The sequence below is a fragment of the Electrona antarctica genome (assembly GCF_951216825.1).
Source record: "Electrona antarctica genome assembly, chromosome: 17".
Classification (NCBI taxonomy): Eukaryota; Metazoa; Chordata; class Actinopteri; order Myctophiformes; family Myctophidae; genus Electrona; species Electrona antarctica.
The window spans coordinates 1,176,162-1,191,230 of record NC_136798.1 but is presented as its reverse complement, the minus strand read 5'-3'; positions in this window follow the sequence as shown (position 1 = coordinate 1,191,230).

Here is a 15,069-nt window from a genome sequence, read left to right as displayed (position 1 = left end):
CTAGAAAGGTCAAAACGCCACGATGCGCTTTTTTCATCGCTAGAAAGGTCAAAACGCCACGATGCGCTTTTTTCATCGCTAGAAAGGTCAAAACGCCACGTTGCGCTTTTTTCATCGCTAGAAAGGTCAAAACGCTAGAAAGGTAAAAAATTGCTAGAAAGGTCAAAAGGTCAAAAGGTCAAAGGTCAAAACGCTAGAAAGGTCAAAAATCGCTAGAAAGCTCAAAACGCCACGATGCGCTTTTTTCATCGCTAGAATGGTCAAAACGCTAGAAAGGTCAAAAATCGCTAGAAAGGTCAAAAGGTCAAAAGGTAAAAAGGTCAAAACGCTAGAAAGGTCAAAAATCGCTAGAAAGGTCAAAACGCCACGATGCGCTTTTTTCATCGCTAGAAAGGTCAAAACGCTAGAAAGGTCAAAAATCGCTAGAAAGGTCAAAAGGTCAAAAGTCAAAACGCTAGAAAGGTCAAAAATCGCTAGAAAGGTCAAAACGCTACGATGCGCTTTTTTCATCGCTAGAAAGGTCAAAACGCTAGAAAGGTCAAAAATCGCTAGAAAGTTCAAAAGGTCAAAAGGTCAAAGGTCAAAACGCTAGAAAGGTCAAAAATCGCTAGAAAGGTCAAAACGCCACGATGCGCTTTTTTCATCGCTAGAAAGGTCAAAACGCTAGAAAGGTCAAAACGCTAGAAAGGTAAAAAATCGCTAGAAAGGTCAAAAGCAGAGGCGATTCTTCCTAAACGCAGACTACGCAGGCTGCGTAGGGCCCCCGCCGCCCCCGAATTCACAAAAGGCCCCCGCTCGCCCTGCGCAAAGTCGGCAAAGAGCGTGCTACGTTATTTACGTACCGACGTTACTCAAGGAACGGTGAGCACAGGGCGGGCGGAGCCGTGGGGGCTTTTTACGTTATTTGCGCAGTGAGTGTAACGCTGCTCAATGGTGAAATCTTCCGCCAACAGCGTACCTTAGTGATCAGAATCAAGGACAGGCCTATCGTAGTAGACATTTCCACCACGCGGAAACGCCCCCCTTTCAAAGTGTTATTTTGCTTCGGTGTCGTTTCGGACGGACGGGAGAGTAGCATATAAAAGACAACAACAACAACAACAACACAGATCTCACGGAACTCATCTTCAATCATGAAGCGTCTTTATCCTTTAGGAAATGATAAAAAGTTAAAGAAAAAGCGTAAGGATGAACTGCGGAAGGAGCAATCAGGTAAATAAACATGTCAACTTGCAAACTGACTTGCAGTGTCCTGTGCTGTGAATGTCGCGGGTTGTTGTTGTTGTGTTTACAGGCTGAGCCACGCTGGTGGCTAGGCTAGTACTGCTGCTGCTTGCTGCAGTTTGTAATCAATAATCATCTCTTTTATCATGACATGGTTGGGAGTGAGTGGTGACTCGCTGTAGTCCAGGGGTGAAAGTGGGCCGGAACGGTCCGGAGCTCCGACCCGGTAAGACATGACCGGCCGGAGCGCACCGGAGCTATCAAAATACTATATTAAATAACCTGCCAAAACGCATGTCCAAGAGGAAAACAATCAAAACATAATCTACTAACGTCAGAATCGGGGTTTCTTAATAAAAAGTGCTTCTGAATTGTAACAGTGTGTTTGTGTCAGCCAGCGTAATGATCCGTTGTTATTTTAATAATCCACCACCGCACGGCACGGACTGGAGGAGAAGAGTTTGGTTTCTCCCTTCGGTTCGCTCGCAGCAGCGCCGTGCAGACAGTACCAGTTCACTTTGCAGGTTGGAAATCCGCTATAGAGCGGATACGGAAACGGACGTTTGTCTGACTAAGGTATACGTGCAAATGACCGGATATAGAAGGCGGGCTCTCTAATCCACTAACGTTCAAACCATGTTTCTGGTTGGCTGACAAGACTGGCACAACGCAATACTTAGTTCTGATTGGTTCATAAAAAACAAAACAGGAAACTAATAATGAAATGCCGGTGGCAACTGTTTTGAGAAGTAAACTAAAAAGTCAGCAGAAGAATGCGCTAAAAATATATATAAGCAAAATGGCAACGCAACCAACATTAGCTCAGCTCTTTAAGAGAAAGGAAAGAGTTGAAGAAGATAATGTCATTAAAGACAAAGTTAGAAAAACAACCAAGACCATACAGTTGCATGACAGAGGGTGACAGATGGGGAGGAGGCAGAAGTGGCAGCAGGACCAGCATCAAGCACAGGTAATAATAATAATATTATGAAATTCCTGATATTATATCAGGAATTTTATAGCACAGTATAACTGTGCAAAAAAAAAGCAGTTTTCTATGCATTTCAGGGGTACTGTGGGGTTTGAACCCCCAATTCTTTTATTGGCTGTGCCAAAAAAAAGCAGTTTTCTATGCATTTCAGGGGTACTGTGGGGTTTGAACCCCCAATTTTTTTATTGGCTGTGCCAAAAAAAAGCAGTTTTCTATGCATTTCAGGGGTACTGTGGGGTTTTTTGAACCCCCAATTTTTTTATTGGCTGTGCCAAAAAAAAGCAGTTTTCTATGCATTTCAGGGGTACTGTGGGGTTTTTTGAACCCCCAATTTTTGTATTGGCTGTGCCAAAAAAAAGCAGTTTTCTATGCATTTCAGGGGTACTGTGGGGTTTTTTGACGCCCAATTTCTTTATTGGCTGTGCCAAAAAAAAGCAGTGTTCTATGCATTTCAGGGGTACTGTGGGGTTTTTTGAACCCCCAATTTTTTTATTGGCTGTGCCAAAAAAAAGCAGTTTTCTATGCATTTCAGGGGTACTGTGGGGTTTTTTGAACCCCCCATTTTTTTATTGGCTGTGCCAAAAAAAAGCAGTTTTCTATGCATTTCAGGGGTACTGTGGGGTTTTTTGAACCCCCAATTTTTGTATTGGCTGTGCAAAAAAAAAGCAGTTTTCTATGCAATTCAGGGGTACTGTGGGGTTTTTTGAACCCCCAATTTTTTTATTGGCTGTGCCAAAAAAAAGCAGTTTTCTATGCATTTCAGGGGTACTGTGGGGTTTTTTGAACCCCCAATTTTTTTATTGGCTGTGCCAAAAAAAGCAGTTTTCTATGCATTTCAGGGGTACTGTGGGGTTTTTTGAACCCCCAATTTTTTTATTGGCTGTGCCAAAAAAAGCAGTTTTCTATGCATTTCAGGGGTACTGTGGGGTTTTTTGAACCCCCAATATTTTTTATTGGCTGTGCCAAAAAAAAGCAGTTTTCTATGCATTTCAGGGGTACTGTGGGGTTTTTTTAACCCCCAATTTTTTTATTGGCTGTGCCAAAAAAAAGCAGTTTTCTATGCATTTCAGGGGTACTGTGGGGTTTTTTTAACCCCCAATTTTTTTATTGGCTGTGCCAAAAAAAGCAGTTTTCTATGCATTTCAGGGGTACTGTGGGGTTTTTTGAACCCCGAATTTTTTTATTGGCTGTGCCAAAAAAAGCAGTTTTCTATGCATTTCAGGGGTACTGTGGGGTTTTTTGAACCCCCAATATTTTTTATTGGCTGTGCCAAAAAAAAGCAGTTTTCTATGCATTTCAGGGGTACTGTGGGTTTTTTTGAACCCCCAATTTTTTTATTGGCTGTGCCAAAAAAAAGCAGTTTTCTATGCATTTCAGGGGTACTGTGGGGTTTTTTGAATCCCCAATTCTTTTATTGGCTGTGCCAAAAAAAAGCAGTTTTCTATGCATTTCAGGGGTACTGTGGGGTTTTTTGAACCCCCAATTTCTTTATTGGCTGTGCCAAAAAAAAACAGTTTTCTATGCATTTCAGGGGTACTGTGGGGTTTTTTGAACCCCCAATTTTTTTATTGGCTGTGCCAAAAAAAAGCAGTTTTCTATGCATTTCAGGGGTACTGTGGGGTTTTTTGAACCCCCAATTTTTTTATTGGCTGTGCCAAATACAAGCAGTTTTCTATGCATTTCAGGGGTACTGTGGGGTTTTTTGAACCCCCAATTTTTTTATTGGCTGTGCCAAAAAAAGCAGTTTTCTATGCATTTCAGGGGTACTGTGGGGTTTTTTGAACCCCCAATTTTTTTATTGGCTGTGCCAAAAAAAAGCAGTTTTCTATGCATTTCAGGGGTACTGTGGGGGTTTTTGAACCCCCAATTTTTGTATTGGCTGTGCCAAAAAAAGCAGTTTTCTATGCATTTCAGGGGTACTGTGGGGTTTTTTGAACCCCCAATTTTTTTATTGGCTGTGCCAAAAAAAAGCAGTTTTCTATGCATTTCAGGGGTACTGTGGGGTTTTTTGAACCCCCATTTTTTGTATTGGCTGTGCCAAATAAAAGCAGTTTTCTATGCATTTCAGGGGTACTGTGGGGTTTTTTGAACCCCCAATTTTTTTATTGGCTGTGCCAAAAAAAAGCAGTTTTCTATGCATTTCAGGGGTACTGTGGGGTTTTTTGAACCCCCAATTCTTTTATTGGCTGTGCCAAAAAAAAGCAGTTTTCTATGCATTTCAGGGGTACTGTGGGGTTTTTTGAACCCCCAATTGTTTTATTGGCTGTGCAAAAAAAAAGCAGTTTTCTATGCATTTCAGGGGTACTGTGGGGTTTTTTGAACCCCCAATTTTTTTATTGGCTGTGCCAAAAAAAAAGCAGTTTTCTATGCATTTCAGGGGTACTGTGGGGTTTGAACCCCTAAAATTTTTTTATTGGCTGTGCCAAAAAAAAGCAGTTTTCTATGCATTTCAGGGGTACTGTGGGGTTTTTTGAACCCCCAATTTTTTTATTGGCTGTGCCAAAAAAAAAGCAGTTTTCTATGCATTTCAGGGGTACTGTGGGGTTTGAACCCCTACATTTTTTTTATTGGCTGTGCCAAAAAAAAGCAGTTTTCTATGCATTTCAGGGGTACTGTGGGGTTTGAACCCCTAAATTTTTTTTATTGGCTGTGCCAAAAAAAAGCAGTTTTCTATGCATTTCAGGGGTACTGTGGGGTTTTTTGAACCCCCAATTTTTGTATTGGCTGTGCCAAATAAAAGCAGTTTTCTATGCATTTCAGGGGTACTGTGGGGTTTTTTGAACCCCCAATTTTTGTATTGGCTGTGCCAAAAAAAAGCAGTTTTCTATGCATTTCAGGGGTACTGTGGGGTTTTTTGAACCCCCAATTTTTTTATTGGCTGTGCCAAAAAAAGCAGTTTTCTATGCATTTCAGGGGTACTGTGGGGTTTTTTGAACCCCCAATATTTTTTATTGGCTGTGCCAAAAAAAAGCAGTTTTCTATGCATTTCAGGGGTACTGTGGGGTTTTTTGAACCCCCAATTTTTTTATTGGCTGTGCCAAAAAAAAGCAGTTTTCTATGCATTTCAGGGGTACTGTGGGGTTTTTTGAATCCCCAATTCTTTTATTGGCTGTGCCAAAAAAAAGCAGTTTTCTATGCATTTCAGGGGTACTGTGGGGTTTTTCGAACCCCCAATTTTTTGATTGGCTGTGCCAAAAAAAAAACAGTTTTCTATGCATTTCAGGGGTACTGTGGGGTTTTTTGAACCCCCAATTTTTTTATTGGCTGTGCCAAAAAAAAGCAGTTTTCTATGCATTTCAGGGGTACTGTGGGGTTTTTTGAACCCCCAATTTTTGTATTGGCTGTGCCAAAAAAAAGCAGTTTTCTATGCATTTCAGGGGTACTGTGGGGTTTTTTGAACCCCCAATTTTTTTATTGGCTGTGCCAAAAAAAAGCAGTTTTCTATGCATTTCAGGGGTACTGTGGGGTTTTTTGAACCCCCAATTTTTTTATTGGCTGTGCCAAAAAAAAGCAGTTTTCTATGCATTTCAGGGGTACTGTGGGGTTTTTTGAACCCCCAATTTTTTTATTGGCTGTGCCAAAAAAAAGCAGTTTTCTATGCATTTCAGGGGTACTGTGGGGTTTTTTGAACCCCCAATTTTTTTATTGGCTGTGCCAAAAAAAAGCAGTTTTCTATGCATTTCAGGGGTACTGTGGGGTTTTTTGAACCCCCAATTTTTTTATTGGCTGTGCAAAAAAAAAGCAGTTTTCTATGCATTTCAGGGGTACTGTGGGGTTTTTTGAACCCCCAATTTTTTTATTGGCTGTGCCAAAAAAAAGCAGTTTTCTATGCATTTCAGGGGTACTGTGGGGTTTTTTGAACCCCCAATTTTTGTATTGGCTGTGCCAAAAAAAAGCAGTTTTCTATGCATTTCAGGGGTACTGTGGGGTTTTTTGAACCCCCAATTTTTTTATTGGCTGTGCCAAAAAAAAGCAGTTTTCTATGCATTTCAGGGGTACTGTGGGGTTTTTTGAACCCCCAATTTTTTTATTGGCTGTGCCAAAAAAAAGCAGTTTTCTATGCATTTCAGGGGTACTGTGGGGTTTTTTGAACCCCCAATTTTTTTATTGGCTGTGCCAAAAAAAAGCAGTTTTCTATGCATTTCATGGGTACTGTGGGGTTTTTTGAATCCCCAATTCTTTTATTGGCTGTGCCAAAAAAAAGCAGTTTTCTATGCATTTCAGGGGTACTGTGGGGTTTTTTGAACCCCCAATTTCTTTATTGGCTGTGCCAAAAAAAAACAGTTTTCTATGCATTTCAGGGGTACTGTGGGGTTTTTTGAACCCCCAATTTTTTTATTGGCTGTGCCAAAAAAAAGCAGTTTTCTATGCATTTCAGGGGTACTGTGGGGTTTTTTGAACCCCCAATTTTTGTATTGGCTGTGCCAAATACAAGCAGTTTTCTATGCATTTCAGGGGTACTGTGGGGTTTTTTGAACCCCCAATTTTTTTATTGGCTGTGCCAAAAAAAGCAGTTTTCTATGCATTTCAGGGGTACTGTGGGGTTTTTTGAACCCCCAATTTTTTTATTGGCTGTGCCAAAAAAAAGCAGTTTTCTATGCATTTCAGGGGTACTGTGGGGGTTTTTGTACCCCCAATTTTTGTATTGGCTGTGCCAAAAAAAGCAGTTTTCTATGCATTTCAGGGGTACTGTGGGGTTTTTTGAACCCCCAATTTTTTTATTGGCTGTGCCAAAAAAAAGCAGTTTTCTATGCATTTCAGGGGTACTGTGGGGTTTTTTGAACCCCCATTTTTTGTATTGGCTGTGCCAAATAAAAGCAGTTTTCTATGCATTTCAGGGGTACTGTGGGGTTTTTTGAACCCCCAATTTTTTTATTGGCTGTGCCAAAAAAAAGCAGTTTTCTATGCATTTCAGGGGTACTGTGGGGTTTTTTGAACCCCCAATTCTTTTATTGGCTGTGCCAAAAAAAAGCAGTTTTCTATGCATTTCAGGGGTACTGTGGGGTTTTTTGAACCCCCAATTGTTTTATTGGCTGTGCAAAAAAAAAGCAGTTTTCTATGCATTTCAGGGGTACTGTGGGGTTTTTTGAACCCCCAATTTTTTTATTGGCTGTGCCAAAAAAAAAGCAGTTTTCTATGCATTTCAGGGGTACTGTGGGGTTTGAACCCCTAAAATTTTTTTATTGGCTGTGCCAAAAAAAAGCAGTTTTCTATGCATTTCAGGGGTACTGTGGGGTTTTTTGAACCCCCAATTTTTTTATTGGCTGTGCCAAAAAAAAAGCAGTTTTCTATGCATTTCAGGGGTACTGTGGGGTTTGAACCCCTACATTTTTTTATTGGCTGTGCCAAAAAAAAGCAGTTTTCTATGCATTTCAGGGGTACTGTGGGGTTTGAACCCCTAAATTTCTTTTTATTGGCTGTGCCAAAAAAAAGCAGTTTTCTATGCATTTCAGGGGTACTGTGGGGTTTTTTGAACCCCCAATTTTTGTATTGGCTGTGCCAAATAAAAGCAGTTTTCTATGCATTTCAGGGGTACTGTGGGGTTTTTTGAACCCCCAATTTTTGTATTGGCTGTGCCAAAAAAAAGCAGTTTTCTATGCATTTCAGGGGTACTGTGGGGTTTTTTGAACCCCCAATTTTTTTATTGGCTGTGCCAAAAAAAGCAGTTTTCTATGCATTTCAGGGGTACTGTGGGGTTTTTTGAACCCCCAATATTTTTTATTGGCTGTGCCAAAAAAAAGCAGTTTTCTATGCATTTCAGGGGTACTGTGGGGTTTTTTGAACCCCCAATTTTTTTATTGGCTGTGCCAAAAAAAAGCAGTTTTCTATGCATTTCAGGGGTACTGTGGGGTTTTTTGAATCCCCAATTCTTTTATTGGCTGTGCCAAAAAAAAGCAGTTTTCTATGCATTTCAGGGGTACTGTGGGGTTTTTTGAACCCCCAATTTTTTGATTGGCTGTGCCAAAAAAAAAACAGTTTTCTATGCATTTCAGGGGTACTGTGGGGTTTTTTGAACCCCCAATTTTTTTATTGGCTGTGCCAAAAAAAAGCAGTTTTCTATGCATTTCAGGGGTACTGTGGGGTTTTTTGAACCCCCAATTTTTGTATTGGCTGTGCCAAAAAAAAGCAGTTTTCTATGCATTTCAGGGGTACTGTGGGGTTTTTTGAACCCCCAATTTTTTTATTGGCTGTGCCAAAAAAAAGCAGTTTTCTATGCATTTCAGGGGTACTGTGGGGTTTTTTGAACCCCCAATTTTTTTATTGGCTGTGCCAAAAAAAAGCAGTTTTCTATGCATTTCAGGGGTACTGTGGGGTTTTTTGAACCCCCAATTTTTTTATTGGCTGTGCCAAAAAAAAGCAGTTTTCTATGCATTTCAGGGGTACTGTGGGGTTTTTTGAACCCCCAATTTTTTTATTGGCTGTGCCAAAAAAAAGCAGTTTTCTATGCATTTCAGGTGTACTGTGGGGTTTTTTGAACCCCCAATTTTTTTATTGGCTGTGCAAAAAAAAAGCAGTTTTCTATGCATTTCAGGGGTACTGTGGGGTTTTTTGAACCCCCAATTTTTTTATTGGCTGTGCCAAAAAAAAGCAGTTTTCTATGCATTTCAGGGGTACTGTGGGGTTTTTTGAACCCCCAATTTTTGTAGTGGCTGTGCCAAAAAAAAGCAGTTTTCTATGCATTTCAGGGGTACTGTGGGGTTTTTTGAACCCCCAATTTTTTTATTGGCTGTGCCAAAAAAAAGCAGTTTTCTATGCATTTCAGGGGTACTGTGGGGTTTTTTGAACCCCCAATTTTTTTATTGGCTGTGCCAAAAAAAAGCAGTTTTCTATGCATTTCAGGGGTACTGTGGGGTTTTTTGAACCCCCAATTTTTTTATTGGCTGTGCCAAAAAAAAGCAGTTTTCTATGCATTTCAGGGGTACTGTGGGGTTTTTTGAACCCCCAATTTTTTTATTGGCTGTGCCAAAAAAAAGCAGTTTTCTATGCATTTCAGGGGTACTGTGGGGTTTTTTGAACCCCCAATTTTTTTATTGGCTGTGCAAAAAAAAAGCAGTTTTCTATGCATTTCAGGGGTACTGTGGGGTTTTTTGAACCCCCAATTTTTTTATTGGCTGTGCCAAAAAAAAGCAGTTTTCTATGCATTTCAGGGGTACTGTGGGGTTTTTTGAATCCCCAATTCTTTTATTGGCTGTGCCAAAAAAAAGCAGTTTTCTATGCATTTCAGGGGTACTGTGGGGTTTTTTGAACCCCCAATTTTTTGATTGGCTGTGCCAAAAAAAAAACAGTTTTCTATGCATTTCAGGGGTACTGTGGGGTTTTTTGAACCCCCAATTTTTTTATTGGCTGTGCCAAAAAAAAGCAGTTTTCTATGCATTTCAGGGGTACTGTGGGGTTTTTTGAACCCCCAATTTTTGTATTGGCTGTGCCAAAAAAAAAGCAGTTTTCTATGCATTTCAGGGGTACTGTGGGGTTTTTTGAACCCCCAATTTTTTTATTGGCTGTGCCAAAAAAAAGCAGTTTTCTATGCATTTCAGGGGTACTGTGGGGTTTTTTGAACCCCCAATTTTTTTATTGGCTGTGCCAAAAAAAAGCAGTTTTCTATGCATTTCAGGGGTACTGTGGGGTTTTTTGAACCCCCAATTTTTTTATTGGCTGTGCCAAAAAAAAGCAGTTTTCTATGCATTTCAGGGGTACTGTGGGGTTTTTTGAACCCCCAATTTTTTTATTGGCTGTGCCAAAAAAAAGCAGTTTTCTATGCATTTCAGGGGTACTGTGGGGTTTTTTGAACCCCCAATTTTTTTATTGGCTGTGCAAAAAAAAAGCAGTTTTCTATGCATTTCAGGGGTACTGTGGGGTTTTTTGAACCCCCAATTTTTTTATTGGCTGTGCCAAAAAAAAGCAGTTTTCTATGCATTTCAGGGGTACTGTGGGGTTTTTTGAACCCCCAATTTTTGTATTGGCTGTGCCAAAAAAAAGCAGTTTTCTATGCATTTCAGGGGTACTGTGGGGTTTTTTGAACCCCCAATTTTTTTATTGGCTGTGCCAAAAAAAAGCAGTTTTCTATGCATTTCAGGGGTACTGTGGGGTTTTTTGAACCCCCAATTTTTTTATTGGCTGTGCCAAAAAAAAGCAGTTTTCTATGCATTTCAGGGGTACTGTGGGGTTTTTTGAACCCCCAATGTTTTTATTGGCTGTGCCAAAAAAAAGCAGTTTTCTATGCATTTCAGGGGTACTGTGGGGTTTTTTGAACCCCCAATTTTTTTATTGGCTGTGCCAAAAAAAAGCAGTTTTCTATGCATTTCAGGGGTACTGTGGGGTTTTTTGAACCCCCAATTTTTTTATTGGCTGTGCAAAAAAAAAGCAGTTTTCTATGCATTTCAGGGGTACTGTGGGGTTTTTTTAACCCCCAATTTTTTTATTGGCTGTGCCAAAAAAAAGCAGTTTTCTATGCATTTCAGGGGTACTGTGGGGTTTTTTGAACCCCCAATTTTTTTATTGGCTGTGCCAAAAAAAGCAGTTTTCTATGCATTTCAGGGGTTTTGACCTTTGACCTTTCTAGTGTTTTGACCTTTGACCTTTCTAGCGTTTTGACCTTTGACGTTTTGATTTTTGACCTTTCTAGCGATTTGACCTTTGACCTTTTGACCTTTGACCTTTTGACCTTTGACCTTTTGACCTTTGACCTTTTGACCTTTTGACCTTTGACCTTTCTAGCGTTTTGGCCAAAAAAAAGCAGTTTTCTATGCATTTCAGGGGTACTGTGGGGTTTTTTGAACCCCCAATTTTTTTATTGGCTGTGCCAAAAAAAAGCAGTTTTCTATGCATTTCAGGGGTACTGTGGGTTTTTTTGAACCCCCAATTTTTTTATTGGCTGTGCCAAAAAAAAGCAGTTTTCTATGCATTTCAGGGGTACTGTGGGGTTTTTTGAACCCCCAATTTTTTTATTGGCTGTGCCAAAAAAAAGCAGTTTTCTATGCATTTCAGGGGTACTGTGGGGTTTTTTGAACCCCCAATTTTTTTATTGGCTGTGCCAAAAAAAAAGCAGTTTTCTATGCATTTCAGGGGTACTGTGGGGTTTTTTGAACCCCCAATTTTTTTATTGGCTGTGCCAAAAAAAAGCAGTTTTCTATGCATTTCAGGGGTATTGTGGGGTTTTTTGAACCCCCAATTTTTTTATTGGCTGTGCCAAAAAAAAGCAGTTTTCTATGCATTTCAGGGGTACTGTGGGGTTTTTTGAACCCCCAATTTTTTTATTGGCTGTGCCAAAAAAAGCAGTTTTCTATGCATTTCAGGGGTTTTGACCTTTGACCTTTCTAGTGTTTTGACCTTTGACCTTTCTAGCGTTTTGACCTTTGACGTTTTGATTTTTGACCTTTCTAGCGATTTGACCTTTGACCTTTTGACCTTTGACCTTTTGACCTTTGACCTTTGACCTTTTGACCTTTTGACCTTTGACCTTTCTAGCGTTTTGGCCAAAAAAAAAACAGTTTTCTATGCATTTCAGGGGTACTGTGGGGTTTTTTGAACCCCCAATTTTTTTATTGGCTGTGCCAAAAAAAAGCAGTTTTCTATGCATTTCAGGGGTACTGTGGGGTTTTTTGAACCCCCAATTTTTTTATTGGCTGTGCCAAAAAAAAGCAGTTTTCTATGCATTTCAGGGGTACTGTGGGGTTTTTTGAACCCCCAATTTTTTTATTGGCTGTGCCAAAAAAAAGCAGTTTTCTATGCATTTCAGGGGTACTGTGGGGTTTTTTGAACCCCCAATTTTTTTATTGGCTGTGCCAAAAAAAAGCAGTTTTCTATGCATTTCAGGGGTACTGTGGGGTTTTTTGAACCCCCAATTTTTTTATTGGCTGTGCCAAAAAAAAGCAGTTTTCTATGCATTTCAGGGGTATTGTGGGGTTTTTTGAACCCCCAATTTTTTTATTGGCTGTGCCAAAAAAAAGCAGTTTTCTATGCATTTCAGGGGTACTGTGGGGTTTTTTGAACCCCCAATTTTTTTATTGGCTGTGCCAAAAAAAGCAGTTTTCTATGCATTTCAGGGGTTTTGACCTTTGACCTTTCTAGTGTTTTGACCTTTGACCTTTCTAGCGTTTTGACCTTTGACGTTTTGATTTTTGACCTTTCTAGCGATTTGACCTTTGACCTTTTGACCTTTGACCTTTTGACCTTTGACCTTTTGACCTTTGACCTTTGACCTTTGACCTTTTGACCTTTGACCTTTCTAGCGTTTTGGCCAAAAAAAAGCAGTTTTCTATGCATTTCAGGGGTACTGTGGGGTTTTTTGAACCCCCAATTTTTTTATTGGCTGTGCCAAAAAAAAAGCAGTTTTCTATGCATTTCAGGGGTACTGTGGGGTTTTTTGAACCCCCAATTTTTTTATTGGCTGTGCCAAAAAAAGCAGTTTTCTATGCATTTCAGGGGTACTGTGGGGTTTTTTGAACCCCCAATTTTTTTATTGGCTGTGCCAAAAAAAAGCAGTTTTCTATGCATTTCAGGGGTACTGTGGGGTTTTTTGAACCCCCAATTGTTTTATTGGCTGTGCCAAAAAAAAGCAGTTTTCTATGCATTTCAGGGGTACTGTGGGGTTTTTTGAACCCCCAATTTTTTTATTGGCGGTGCCAAAAAAAGCAGTTTTCTATGCATTTCAGGGGTTTTGACCTTTGACCTTTCTAGTGTTTTGACCTTTGACCTTTCTAGCGTTTTGACCTTTGACGTTTTGATTTTTGACCTTTCTAGCGATTTGACCTTTGACCTTTTGACCTTTGAACTTTTGACCTTTGACCTTTTGACCTTTGACCTTTTGACCTTTTGACCTTTGCCCTTTTGCCCTTTGACCTTTTGACCTTTGACCTTTCTAGCGTTTTGGCCAAAAAAAAGCAGTTTTCTATGCATTTCAGGGGTACTGTGGGGTTTTTTGAACCCCCAATTTTTTTATTGGCTGTGCCAAAAAAAAAGCAGTTTTCTATGCATTTCAGGGGTACTGTGGGGTTTTTTGAACCCCCAATTTTTTTTATTGGCTGTGCCAAAAAAAAGCAGTTTTCTATGCATTTCAGGGGTACTGTGGGGTTTTTTGAACCCCCAATTTTTTTATTGGCTGTGCCAAAAAAAAAACAGTTTTCTATGCATTTCAGGGGTACTGTGGGGTTTTTTTAACCCCCAATTTTTTTATTGGCTGTGCCAAAAAAAAGCAGTTTTCTATGCATTTCAGGGGTACTGTGGGGTTTTTTGAACCCCCAATTTTTTTATTGGCTGTGCCAAAAAAAGCAGTTTTCTATGCATTTCAGGGGTTTTGACCTTTGACCTTTCTAGTGTTTTGACCTTTGACCTTTCTAGCGTTTTGACCTTTGACGTTTTGATTTTTGACCTTTCTAGCGATTTGACCTTTGACCTTTTGACCTTTGACCTTTTGACCTTTGACCTTTTGACCTTTGACCTTTTGACCTTTGACCTTTTGACCTTTTGACCTTTGACCTTTCTAGCGTTTTGGCCAAAAAAAAGCAGTTTTCTATGCATTTCAGGGGTACTGTGGGGTTTTTTGAACCCCCAATTTTTTTATTGGCTGTGCCAAAAAAAAGCAGTTTTCTATGCATTTCAGGGGTACTGTGGGGTTTTTTGAACCCCCAATTTTTTTATTGGCTGTGCCAAAAAAAAGCAGTTTTCTATGCATTTCAGGGGTACTGTGGGGTTTTTTGAACCCCCAATTTTTTTATTGGCTGTGCCAAAAAAAAGCAGTTTTCTATGCATTTCAGGGGTACTGTGGGGTTTTTTGAACCCCCAATTTTTTTATTGGCTGTGCCAAAAAAAAGCAGTTTTCTATGCATTTCAGGGGTACTGTGGGGTTTTTTGAACCCCCAATTTTTTTATTGGCTGTGCCAAAAAAAAGCAGTTTTCTATGCATTTCAGGGGTATTGTGGGGTTTTTTGAACCCCCAATTTTTTTATTGGCTGTGCCAAAAAAAAGCAGTTTTCTATGCATTTCAGGGGTACTGTGGGGTTTTTTGAACCCCCAATTTTTTTATTGGCTGTGCCAAAAAAAGCAGTTTTCTATGCATTTCGGGGGTTTTGACCTTTGACCTTTCTAGTGTTTTGACCTTTGACCTTTCTAGCGTTTTGACCTTTGACGTTTTGATTTTTGACCTTTCTAGCGATTCGACCTTTGACCTTTTGACCTTTGACCTTTGACCTTTGACCTTTGACCTTTTGACCTTTTGACCTTTGACCTTTCTAGCGTTTTGGCCAAAAATAAAAACAGTTTTCTATGCATTTCAGGGGTACTGTGGGGTTTTTTGAACCCCCAATTTTTTTATTGGCTGTGCCAAAAAAAAGCAGTTTTCTATGCATTTCAGGGGTACTGTGGGGTTTTTTGAACCCCCAATTTTTTTATTGGCTGTGCCAAAAAAAAGCAGTTTTCTATGCATTTCAGGGGTACTGTGGGGTTTTTTGAACCCCCAATTTTTTTATTGGCTGTGCCAAAAAAAAGCAGTTTTCTATGCATTTCAGGGGTACTGTGGGGTTTTTTGAACCCCCAATTTTTTTATTGGCTGTGCCAAAAAAAAGCAGTTTTCTATGCATTTCAGGGGTACTGTGGGGTTTTTTGAACCCCCAATTTTTTTATTCGCTGTGCCAAAAAAAAGCAGTTTTCTATGCATTTCAGGGGTATTGTGGGGTTTTTTGAACCCCCAATTTTTTTATTGGCTGTGCCAAAAAAAAAATTTTTCTATGCATTTCAGGGGTACTGTGGGGTTTTTTGAACCCCCAATTTTTTTATTGGCTGTGCCAAAAAAAGCAGTTTTCTATGCATTTCAGGGGTTTTGACCTTTGACCTTTCTAGTGTTTTGACCTTTGACCTTT